This window comes from Aegilops tauschii, chromosome 7 (genome assembly GCF_002575655.3).
Source record: "Aegilops tauschii subsp. strangulata cultivar AL8/78 chromosome 7, Aet v6.0, whole genome shotgun sequence".
NCBI lineage: Eukaryota > Viridiplantae > Streptophyta > Magnoliopsida > Poales > Poaceae > Aegilops > Aegilops tauschii.
Genome location: NC_053041.3, coordinates 262,481,390 through 262,494,554, shown reverse-complemented (window position 1 = coordinate 262,494,554; position 13,165 = coordinate 262,481,390).

The window sequence follows — 13,165 nt, the reverse complement described above, 5'->3', positions numbered from 1 at the left end:
AAATTCCAAACATCTGGAAATATTGCTCGCACAAAGTTTTCCGCAGATTCGGATTATCTCCCGTAAACTGGGGAAACGAAATGGACGGGTGAGTCTGTCCCAGTCCCGAGAGGAGTTGGCTTGCATGTGCAAAGGGTGACAGAGAGGAGGGAGAGGCCACCAAGGGTTTGAACTGACCTCGATGCCGAGGCAGGGGGCGGCTTCTGGAACGACACCGCAGGAGGCCCCCGTGGTAGGTTGAAGACGCCGTGGCCTGTTGGCCCTTGAGGAATGTCGACCGCGCCGATCCCGGGCCCGATGTGGGCGCCGGTCGTCGCTGGCGGGATGTGGCTCGGTGCTGGCGCTCGGCTCCCCTCGGTCTCCTTGAGTTGCGTGAGTTGGAGCGCCGCCACTGCGTCGCCCAGATCGGAGACGCGTTTCTCTAGATCGGGCCGCCAGTGGATGAGGTCGTCGATCTTGGCTGTGGACGCCTGGATCTCTGCGATGGCCTTGTTCTGGGCATTGAGCGTGTTGTCGAGGCGGTTGAGGTCTTCCTCAACCGCTGGATCCATGGCGACGAGTTGTGATCGTGCTTGTCGCAGACGCCTTGTCTCGATGATCTTGGCCAGAGTGGACAGTGGAAGGGGGAGGGTTTGGTCTCTGATACCAGATGTAAGGCACGGGATGGGAATCACTCGAACTAGCTCGATCTCACACATGAATTTGAGTTCAGTATCTCGATTACAGAGGAATTGTGGTTACAGAATGGGGAATTGCTAAAGAGAGGAACTAGGGTAAGCCGCCGCCGTCTGCCTTGATCCACTGGATGCCCATCCAGTCGTGAAACCCACCTTATGTAATGGTCGCCGCACCTGGGCTTCACCTGGTCCACTTAGGTCCAGTGACGCGGGAGTTGGGCCTTCGAGCCCGTGTTGGAGGTTGGGCAGCAGCTGTGCCACGCGAGCTGCTCCCCTGTGGGCCTGGCCCGTCAACGACGCTGGCCATCGTAGGGGTGCTGACAGTATTCAGCCACTTGTAGCGTCCATCAATCTTTGCTCTTGAACAGTCCATGCATTGGTGACTTGCATGCAGCTTGGGCATGCACGTGCTGGAATTTTGTCCATTTTGGGCCTAGCCCAATAGCAGTTTCAGAAATTCCTAATAAATCCTAGAGGCCCACGCAGCTCATCCGTGCAAGGAAAGAGGTGGAACAAAAGTTTAGTCCCATATTGCTAGTTTAGAGGGAGTTGGACCTCTTTATAAGGGAGGCTCTTTCTCCACATGTATGAGGAAGAGAACAAGAGGGACATCCACGTGCGCTCCTCCTCCGCCGCCCGCCTCGCCACACCACGCCTCGTCACAACGCGCTGCGGGTTGAGGGAATGAGCCGAGCCGATGTCTAAGTTTTTGCCACGCACGACGGGTATACGAAAGGTCACGCGGGAGCTAAAACGTTTTCTGTAATGGACACTGAATTCAAACGGCGCGCCTCTTCGGCCGCTGCCTATTTGCTTCGTCTCCCTCCGTTGCTTCACCTCCCGTCGCAGCCTGTTCGCGTCCCTCTCATGTGCCTATAAAATGGAGGTCGCTCCTCCCAGAGAGACACACCAGAACAACGCAACCCTCTCGCCTCCAAGTTCCTGACCACTGAGCTACTACTACGATCTTCCTCATCCCGGCTTGCGGCGTGCACCGCAGGTCGGGACAGTAGGCCTCCGGAACCACACCTTTTGAGTCCTGTACGGGAGAAGGGTGATAAGGTTTTTGGGGAGCGCTCCACGCGACTACTGGCTTCTTCATCACGGACTCCGACGACTTCTTCCCCGACGTCGACTACCTCAGCAATGACATGGCTGGAGAGGATGTCGATCCCAAGTCCAGTGCTTCTGCTGCTGCTGTCCCGTACGTGTTCTTGCTCTTTCTGTTAGATGTCATGTCACAGTTCTTTGCTCTAGTTTCTGCCCTACATATGTTAGGTTCTACTTCATATATGCAACTTCATCTAGTGTCTGTTCTAGATGTGTTTAGTTCAAGTTCATATATGCAGATGCTTTTTACCTTCTCTCTGTCAGAACGCATGACTTGTTTTATCTCTACTATATTAGTCATGCTTTATCTAGTATTTCTGTTAATAAAATCATTTGGTAAATTTCTCATATTTCCAACAATCCAAAAACCTTATTATAGGCAATTTACCCCAAGTGGTTTTGTTGCTTCCATGAGACCTCCTATGTTTGAGGGTATCCACTATAAGAGGTGGCGCGTGAGAGCAGTCTGATGGTTTCAAACCATGAGTTGCTATGACGCCACTCTTGGCAAACCTGAAGGGGAGCTTGATGCTCAACAGGCACAAGCCTTTCAGAAAATGGATACTCTGTTTAAGGCTGCTCTCTTGAGTGTTCTTGGTGAGAACATAGTTGATTCTTATGCGTCAATTGATAATGGAAAAGATATGTGGGATGCACTCGAGGCCAAGTTTGGGGTCTCGGATGCTGGCACTGAGCTGTACATCATGGAGCAATTCTATGATTACAGGATGACTGAAGAGCGCTCCATGGTTGAGCAAGCTCATGAGATACAGTCATTTGCTAGAGAACTTGAGCACTTCAGTTATATGCTACCGGACAAGTTTGTTGCCGGAGGTATCATCACTAAGCTTCCTCCTTCGTGGAGGAACTTTGCTACCTTACTGAAACATAAGAGACAGGAGTTTTCCATCCCGGATCTCATTGGCACTCTTAATGTGGAAGAAAAGGCAAGAGCAAAGGACACGCGTGCTCGAGGTATTGAGGGAGGGTCTAGTGCCAATCTGGTACAGAAGAAGAACTTCCAGCCCCACAAGTTCAAGAACAAGGGCAAGTTTGATGGTAAAGCAAAGTTTGATGGGAAGAACAAGGTTGTGCAACACACGAACTTCAAGAAGAAGAATGACAAGAAGAAAGGTGTTTGTCATGTGTGCGGGGATCCTGATCATTGGGCTCCTAGTTGCCCTAATCGCTATGACAAGCGTCATCCTGGGAAAGGCGGCAAGACCGCTAATGTTGTCATTGGAGACACTGACATGAAGGATGATGGGTATGGTATATTTCCCACTATTCTTTCAGTATGTCATTCTCCTGATTGGTTGATTGACACGGGTGCTAATGTGCATGTATGCGGTGATATTTCCATGTTTTATCAGACCGCAGGGACTTCAACCGTGCTGATGGGCAACGGTTCAAGTGCTTCTGTTCGTGGTGTTGGCACGGTCGATCTGAAGTTTACTTCGGGGAAGATCGTGCGGCTGAAGAACGTGCATTATGTCCCCTCCGTCAATAAAAATCTTGTTAGCGGATCTCTTCTGTGTAGAGATGGCTATAAGCTTGTCTTTGAGTCGAATAAATTTGTAATATCCAAGTATGGAACCTTTGTTGGTAAAGGCTATGAGTCAGGAGGCCTGTTTCGTTTATCCTTATCAGATGTTTGCAATAAAGTTGTTAATCATGTTTGCAACAATAGTGAATCAAATGTGTGGCATTCACGTCTTTGTCATGTTAACTTTGGTTGCATGTCGAGACTAGCAAAGTTGAACTTAATCCCTAGTTTCACCACTGCCAAGGGATCTAAGTGTCAAGTTTGTGTGCAAGCTAAGCAACCTCATAAGTCTCACACGACTGCGGAAACGAGAAATCTGCACTACTAGAGCTCATACATTCAGATCTATGTGAAATGAATGGTGTTTTGACAAAAGGTGGAAAGAAATATTTCATGACGTTAATTGACGACTCCACTAGATATTGTTGTGTGTATCTTCTGAAATCTAAGGATGAGGCTTTGAACTTTTTCAAGATCTATAAAGCTGAAGTGGAAAACCAACTTGATCGAAAAATTAAGAGGCTTAGGTCCGACCGTGGTGGAGAGTATTTTTCCAATGAATTTGATGCTTTTTGTGCGGAACATGGTATAATCCATGAGAGGACGCCTCCCTACTCACCTCAGTCAAATGGGGTGGCCGAAAGAAAGAACCATACTCTAACTGATTTGGTTAATGCCATGTTAGACACATCGGGTCTCTCCAAGGCATGGTGGGGGGAGGCGATATTGACAGCATGTCATGTCCTAAACCGAGTCCCCACAAAGAACAAAGAGATAACTCCATTTGAGGAATGGGAGAAGAAAAGGTTAAAACTCTCTTATCTGCGAACATGGGGTTGTTTGGCGAAAGTCAATGTTCCAATTCCAAAGAAGCGGAAGCTTGGACCAAAGACCGTGGATTGTGTTTTTCTGGGATATGCTTTTCATAGCATTGGCTATAAATTCTTGGTTGTAAAATCTGAGGTACCTGACATGCATGTCGGTACGATCATGGAGTCGAATGATGCGACTTTCTTCGAAGATATCTTTCCCATGAAGGATATGGCTACCTCATCTAATCAGGAGATGCCTAGTTCATCGAATCAGGAACCAGTTACAATTACCAAACCTGCCATTTCGATGGAACACTTTGAAAGTCCTGTGGAGGAAAACAATGAAGTTACTACTAGGAGCAAGAGACAGAGGACTGCAAAGTCCTTTGGTGATGATTTTCTTGTGTATCTCATAGATGACACTCCCAGTTCTATTTCAGAGGCCTATGCATCTGAAGATGCTGACTACTGGAAGGAAGCGGTTCGTAGCGAGATGGATTCCATCTTGGCGAATGAAACTTGGGAGATAACTGATCGTCCTTATGGGTGCAAACCTATAGGATGCAAATGGGTATTCAAGAAGAAGCTTAGGCCTGATGGTACTATTGAAAAGTACAAGGCTCGGCTCGTGGCTAAGGGTTATACCCAAAAGGAAGGTGAAGACTTCTTTGATACTTACTCACCTGTGGCATGACTGACCACTATTCGAGTTCTACTTTCACTAGCTGCCTCACATGGTCTTCTCGTTCATCAAATGGATTTTAAGACTGCTTTCCTAAATGGAGAATTGGACGAGGAAATTTATATGGAACAACCAGATGGGTTTGTAATAGATGGTCAGGAAGGGAAAGTGTGCAAGTTATTGAAGTCTTTGTACGGACTTAAGCAAGCACCCAAACAGTGGCATGAGAAGTTTGAAAGAACTTTAACATCTGCAGGCTTTGTTGTAAACGAAGCTGACAAATGTGTGTACTATCGCCATGGTGGGGGCGAGGGAGTTATCCTTTGCTTGTATGTTGATGACATACTGATTTTCGGAACAAATCTGAATGTTATTAAGGAGGTCAAGGATTTCCTATCTCGTTGTTTTAAGATGAAGGATTTAGGAGTGGCTTATGTCATTCTGAACATCAAGTTGTTGAGAGACGATGATGGTGGGATTACATTGCTTCAATCTCACTATGTGGAAAAGATCTTGAGTCACTTTGACTACAGTGACTGCAAGCCCTCTCCAACACCATATGATGCTAGTGTGTTGCTTCGAAAGAATCGAAGAATTGCTAGAGACCAATTGAAGTATTCTCAGATTATTGGCTCGCTTATGTTCTTAGCCAGTGCTACAAGACCCGACATCTCTTTTGCTGTTAGCAAACTGAGTTGGTTTGTTTCAAAACCAAGAGATGTGCATTGGAAAGCTCTAAAGAGATTTTTGCGTTATTTGAAAGGTACTGCGAATTATGGAATTCACTACACTGGGCACCCAAAGGTGCTTGAAGGGTATAGTGACTCAAACTGGATCTCAGATGCTGATGAGATAAAGGCCACGAGCGGTTATGTATTCACTCATGGAGGTGGCGATGTTTCTTGAAAGTCTTGCAAGCAGACCATCTTAACGAGATCAACAGGAAGCAGAACTCACAGCACTAGATACAGCTACGGTCGAAGCAGATTGGCTTCGTCGGCTCTTGAATGACTTGCCGGTTGTTGAGAAACCTGTACCGGGTATCCTTATGAACTGCGACAATCAAACTGTGATCACGAAAGTAAGCAGCTCAAAGGATAACATGAAGTCATCAAGACACGTTCAGAGAAGGTTAAAGTCTGCCAGGAAAATGAAAAACTCCGGAGTTATTGCATTGGATTATATCCAAACGTCTAAAAATCTGGCAGATCCTTTTATTAAGGGTCTATCACGTAATGTGATAGATAATGCATCGAGAGAGATGGGTATGAGACCCACAATATGAGTTGTTCACAGTGGTAACCTATTCTTTGTGATCGGAGATCCCGTGAATTAGATGTGGAAGACAAGCTGTTGGTCAACTGAGAGGAGAGTATCCTTACTATTAACAATACCACTCGATGAAGATGCAATACTCTTCTAATTTGCATGGCAGGTTGATGTATATCTTAATGTGTTCTAAGTGGCTCTTTTAAGCAAAGATGTTGTCCTGCAGAACATCTTTTGAAGAACACACTTATATGAGTCTGATTGTTAAACGTCGCAATCTATGAGAGTATGGTTCTCTCTAGTAAACTCATGAAAGGTCTCGGAGTATGACGCATAAGCTCCACCCGCGGGGAAGACCCACGGTAGCCACGTATCGGTCAAGGCTTTATGTGAAGCTAGATTCGCAGAAAACTTGCAGTTCAAGGCCCAATCCACTGTTCAAGTTGCTTACTAGTGTAGCATAGAGTTCTAGGTGGAAGTTCAACTTAACAGTCTCCACTGCAGTACCGGTATATAAAACAGTGTTTTGGAACCAAAGGCAAATTTTGTGTGCCTCTGGGATCTGGTGGGGGATTGCTGGAATTTTGTCCATTTTGGGCTTAGCCCAATAGCAGTTTCAGAAATTCCTAATAAATCCTAGAGGCTCACGCAGCCCATTCGTGCAAGGCAAGAGGTGGAACAAAAGTTTAGTCCCACATTGCTAGTTTAGAGGGAATTGGACCTCTTTATAAGGGAGGCTCTTTCTCCCCATGTATGAGGATGAGAACAAGAGGGACATCCACGCGCGCTCCTCCTCCGCCGCCCGCCTCGCCACGACGCGCCGCGGGTTGCGGGAACGAGCCGATGTCTAAGTTTTTGCCACGCACGACGGGTATACGAAAGGTCACGCGGGAGCTGAAACGTTTTTTGTAGTGGACACTGAATTCGAACGGCGCGCCTCTTTGGCCGCTGCCTGTTCGCTTCGTCTCCCTCCGATGCTTCACCTCCCGTCGCAGCCTGTTCGCGTCCCTCTCATATGCCTATGAAATGGAGGTCGCTCCTCCCAGAGAGACACACCAGAACAACGCAACCCTCTCGCCACCAAGTTCATGACCACTGAGCTACTGCTACGATCTTCCTCATCCCGGCTTGCGGCGTGCACCGCAGGTCGGGACAGTAGGCCTCCGGAACTGCACCTTTTGAGTCCTGTATGGGAGAAGGGTGATAAGGTTTTTGTGGAGCGCTCCGCGCGACTACTGGCTTCTTCATCACGGACTCCGACGACTACTTCCCGACGACGACTTCTTCCCTGACGTCGACTACCTCAGCAACGACATGGCTGGAGAGGATGTCGACCCCAAGTCCAGTCCAGTGCTTCTACTGCTGCTGTCCGTGTTCTTACTCTTTCTGTTAGATGTCATGTCACAGTTCTTTGCTCTAATTTTTGCCCTACATATGTTAAGTTCTATTTCATATATGCAACTTCATCTAGTGTCTGTTCTAGATGTGTTTAGTTCAAGTTCATATATGCAGATGCTTTTTACCTTCTCTTTGTTAGAACGCATGACTTATTTTATCTCTATCATATTAGTCATGCTTTATCTAGTATTTCTGTTAATAAAATCATTTGATAAATTGCTCATATTTCCAACAGCATGCAGATGCAGATATGACTCGCAGCCAATCTTTGCTCTTGAACAGTCCATGCATTGGTTCGATCGCTGGATTACATGATTATTAAGATCGATAGCCCGACGTTGTCGACAGGACGCACCGCGATGTTTTCAGGCATCGGCCTGATGGACTACTCGTCCGGCCTGATGCCGGAGCCCGGAGGACGTGCATGCCGGGGAGCGGCAGGCCGTCTGATCGGTGCCGAAAGCGCGCGCGGCAGGACCATGCATGCAAGATGCAACCACCGGTGAACGATCACGCCCGCGTGCCCGCCCAATAGTCGTGCGGCATGCCATGGGCCGCGCGACCGACGGATCAATGAGTGCACGAACGCCAGGCAAGCAAAGCAAATGGTGGTCGCGTCGCACGCGCGCGACACCATCGAGGGCTCGCCGTCGCCCGCGACCGCGAGCCGGTGGTGCAGGGGGCGAACGACACCAGCGGAGAGTGACCCGTCGTCTAACCGATGCACACGTGTCCAGCTCTGATCCGCCATGGTAGCGTGAAGCAAAAGTCCCGCGTCGGCTAGATCGCCACGCGCGCGCACGGGTTTTAGCTTGCGTCAGTCTTCGCTCCCCCAATCAGTCAGTCAGTGGGACGGTCACCAATTATACACTGCGACCGCCAAATGGCAATTCCTACTTTTTTTCGAGGAAAATGGACATTCGTACAATCCTACCCTACTTCCTACAGTAGATGTCTTATTGGGGGATGGTGGGGTCAACTGATCATTGCTGTAACTTTGCAGAGGATCGAAGCGTAGTGTCAAGGCAGTCCAACTCCAAGCGGATCAACAAACCGCTCGGAAATGTTCGAATATTCTCATAGCCATCCAACGCTGCTAAGCTAATCCGTCTCGAACGGTCCGGACTCCGGACAATCGAAAAGTCCCACGTATCGGCTCCATCAAGGAAAGGTATGGGGCAGTCCGAACGTTTGTTACGTGGAACTTTAACACCCTGGCCTATAAAAAAAACATTTGCATCCTTGGTTTTTTCATTCCATTCCTCCTCATGTGATCTATATTCGCGCTCCCGGAGATCGACACTGCTGCCGCATTGATGATCTGCAAGTCCATAGAGTTTACTTATAGCTTTATTAAGTAAGAGTATCGATTTCACAAGGAGCATAGAAAGTGGTATTTGCCTCTTGTAAAGGTTTACGAAGATGTGTCTGCAAGTTAATTATAGTCCAAAGCAAAGCGTAAATGACAATTCAAAGTGTTGCAAATGATTGGCAGCAGAAAGTAAAGTGCAAGATTGAAATAAAAGGCAAAAGAGAGTAAATGGAGAAGTTGAAACTAAATCCACAAAATCACCATAATTGTGTCATCACTAGCAAAAAGCCGCCAATTTTGGTGTTGGTCACAAAATGCACCAAACGCAACGCTAATTTTTCTTACAAAATGCCCCGAACGCCGCTTGACATCGAATTTGACGTGGCAAAACCTACCGGTGTGGCATGAAGGAAGGTGGTGGCAAAATGCTCGTTTGTGTCCCTAGATCCGGCCAGGGGCCTGGCCCCTAGCTCGCCGGCATGTTCACCGTTCCTGAATCACCCGTGTGTACGAGCATCAACTCCGGGGGCCTAGTCCTTCTCCTATGCGTGCGAGAGAGAGGGGGATGGGGCACACACACACACATAGAGGGGGTTAGAGAGAGAGAGAGAGGAGATACTACTGACGGCCGGGCCCCACATCCAATCAAATGGACTTTAGTTAGCACCGTAGCCCTTTGCCACATCATCCTCGGCGGGCAGGTCCAGTTGTCATAATCGGGGTTAACCAACCATTTATTGTTTTCTTCAATTCTTTTGAGCTGCACTGGGTGCATTTTGTGACCAACACCTATAGTGTTGGTTTTTTGCTAATGACGACACAATTATGAAGGTTTTATGGATTTAGCTAGAGAGGATGAAATCAATAGGTCTAGGGCGTTCTTAGCGGAGCTGGGATCCTCACTAGTATGTTTCTAACGTAACATATGCAAATGCATAGTTCTAGGTTCGGATAACTAAGATACTATGTATGTTTCTATAAGGAGGCAAAGCCATATATATATATATATATATATATATATATATATATGCATACATGCCGCAACCACGTATCCGCCACCACCATTCCTCGCCACAACAAATTACGGTAATAGTGATTATGAGTTTCCCATGAACATAGCTAAAGGCGGTCTTCAGTAATCCCTTAACGAATGAACATGAAAGGAGGGAGATAGCTTCTGTCACCGTTGTACATCCCCAAACCCACCATCACATCAATAGTAATAACCTTCACGCCCCTGTAACACCCCCAGTGTCATGCTACAGTAATCCCCTGTTAATGGTGCCATGTCATCATGTTACTGTTGCTAATCTTCACTTGATCCAAATCACAATTCTAATTCAAATCCAATCTAAAGTAAAAAATTCTTATTTGTCAGACATGTAATCTAAAATGTTCATCTTGTGCCAAATAATTCATCACAAATATTGGTGGTGAACCAACATTTTTGCAAAATGTCTAAGTGCCCTAAACTGGTTAAACAGTGGCTAAAACAAATAGATTTAATGCCTTTTTAAATTATAAAAGTGGCAAACTATTTCAAAAGCCTCTCAATCCTTTTTGGCAGTGCCAACTAGTGCAATTTAATTATGTGGCCAAGCCCCTCTTTTTCAGAATCCTTTTGGACATCTCAAATGTTGCAAAGCATTTTCTGTAAAAAGAAAAAAAATAGAAATGCAAAAAAGGGGAAAAGGAAACCCCCTGCCCCTGGGCCTAAGGCCACAGAGACAGGCCCAGCTCCCCTCCCCGGTCGCTCTCCCCTCCCTCCTGTTCCCCCGGTGCGTGCCGCTACAGGGGCACGTCCCCGCCCGACCACCTCGTCGGCGCCGACGCCCGGAGAGGATAAGGCCTCCATGCCCCCGGCGCCTCGGGCCCCACTCCCACTTCCCCAATCGCCTGCCCTCCCCCAGATCCACCTCTCCCCTCTCCATCTCCTTCGTTCTGGAGAGGAGACCGACGCGGTCGCCGCCGTTCTCCGTCGACCACGCGGCCACCGAGCCACTCCGACCTCGCTGATCTGTCCTGGAGCTCCAGCGTTGTCCTCCTCTTCGTCTGGTGCCCTTAGGTGGAACTGGGAAGCACCACTGACATCGCACGACCTCGCCCCCTTCCGCCTCTGTCGCCGGCAAGATCCCTCGATTCCGGCTACCCCTGCAGCTACTAACCCGTCAACGGCCTGTCTTGCGCTGCACGGTGAGCTCCCCTGCTTCCCCTCCTTCTCCATTTGCTCGCACGTGCCGCCTGGCCGAGCTCCTGCTGTTGCCGTGCTTCGGTGGCCGCAGATGAGCTCGCCGCCATAGCTTTCTTCGTGGTCATGGCCGTCCAAGCACACCGTTGTGCTCGGGGCACCCCAATGGTGCGGCCGATGCTTTAGATCGCTCGCACGCGCGCTAGGTCTTCGATTCCGCCGAGCCACCGTAGGTCACCGCCGCCGGCGACGTTGCAGCTCCCTGCTCCGGCCATCTCCGGTCGGTCCAGAGGCACCACTCGATGCGCTGCAGCCTCAGCTTTCGAACGCAAGTAGAACCACGCGTTTTGGTGCACCAGGGCGAAAACCCGAGCTGCTCCAGCGTTCGGCCGCCGCGTTTTGGCTCGCCGGAGCCATCTCCGGCGCGTCTCCAGCCGACGCCGACGTGGCTCAGTGGGCCCCGTCCCTGGGTCACTGACCCGTGGGCCCCAGGGGCCCGGCCGGCCTGTTGACCCGGTCCACCATGCTGACTAGACCGGCCCATGCAACTGACATATGGGGCCCACAGCCCTAATTAATGAAGTTAATTAAACTTAATTAGTTAACCTAATTATCCACTGACAGGTGGGGCCCAACTGCTAATTAACCTCATCTTAGTTTAGATAAATTATGTTAAGGCCTCTGTCTATGACTGATACGTCTCCAACGTATCTATATTTTTTATTGTTCAATGCTATTATATTATCTGTTTTGGATGTTTATGGGCTTTATTAAACACTTTTATATTATTTTTGGGACTAACCTATCGACCCAGAGCCCAGTGCCAGTTCATGTTTTTTCCCTTGTTTCAGTGTTTCGAAGAAAAGGAATATCAAACGGAGTCGAAACGGAATGAAACCTTCTGGAGAAGTTATTTTTGGAAGGAAAGCAACCTGATAGACTTGGAGTGCACGTCAGGAAAGAAACGAGGGAGCCACGAGGTAGGGGGCGCGCCCACCCCCCTAGGGCGCGCCCTCTACCCTAGTGGGCCCCTCGTGGCTCCCCTGACGTACTTCTTCCTCCTATATATATACCCATATACCCTAAAAACTTCGGGGAACAGAATAGATCGGGAGTTCCGCCGCCGCAAGCCTCTGTAGCCACCAAAAACCTCTCGAGACCCTATTCCGGCACCCTGCCGGAGGGGGAAACCCTCACCGGTGGCCATCTTCATCATCCCAGCGCTCTCCATGACGAGGAGGGAGTAGTTCACCCTCGGGGCTGAGGGTATGTAGCAGTAGCTATGTGTTTGACCTCTCTCTCTCTCTCTGTCGTGTTCTTGATTTGGCACGATCTTGATGTATCGCGAGCTTTGCTATTATAGTTGGATCTTATGATGTTTCTCCCCCTCTACTCTCTTGTAATGGATTGAGTTTTCCCTTTGAAGTTATCTTATCGGATTGAGTCTTTAAGGATTTGAGAACACTTGATGTATGTCTTGCCGTGCTTATCTGTGGTGACAATGGGATATCACGTGATCTACTTGATGTATGTTTTGGTGATCAACTTGCGGGTTCAGTGACCTTGTGAACTTATGCATAGGGGTTGGCACACGTTTTCATCTTGACTCTCCGGTAGAAACTTTGGGGCACTCTTTGAGGTTCTATGTGTTGGTTGAATAGATGCATCTGAGATTGTGTGATGCATATCATATAATCATGCCCACGGATACTTGAGGTGACATTGGAGTATCTAGGTGACATTAGGGTTTTGGTTGATTTGTGTCTTAAGGTGTTATTCTAGTACGAACTCTAGGGCTGTTTGTGACACTTATAGGAATAGCCCAACGGATTGATTGGAAAAAATAACTTTGAGGTGGTTTCGTACCCTACCATAATCTCTTCGTTTGTTCTCCGCTATTAGTGACTTTGGAGTGACTCTTTGTTGCATGTTGAGGGATAGTTATATGATCCAGTTATGTTATTATTGTTGAGAGAACTTGCACTAGTGAAAGTATGAACCCTAGGCCTTGTTTCAACGCATTGCAATACCGTTTGTGCTCACTTTCATCGCTTGTTACCTTGCTGTTTTTATATTTTCAGATTACAAAAACCCATATCAACCATCCATATTGCACTTGTATCACCATCTCTTCGCCGAACTAGTGCACCTATACAATTTACCATTGTATT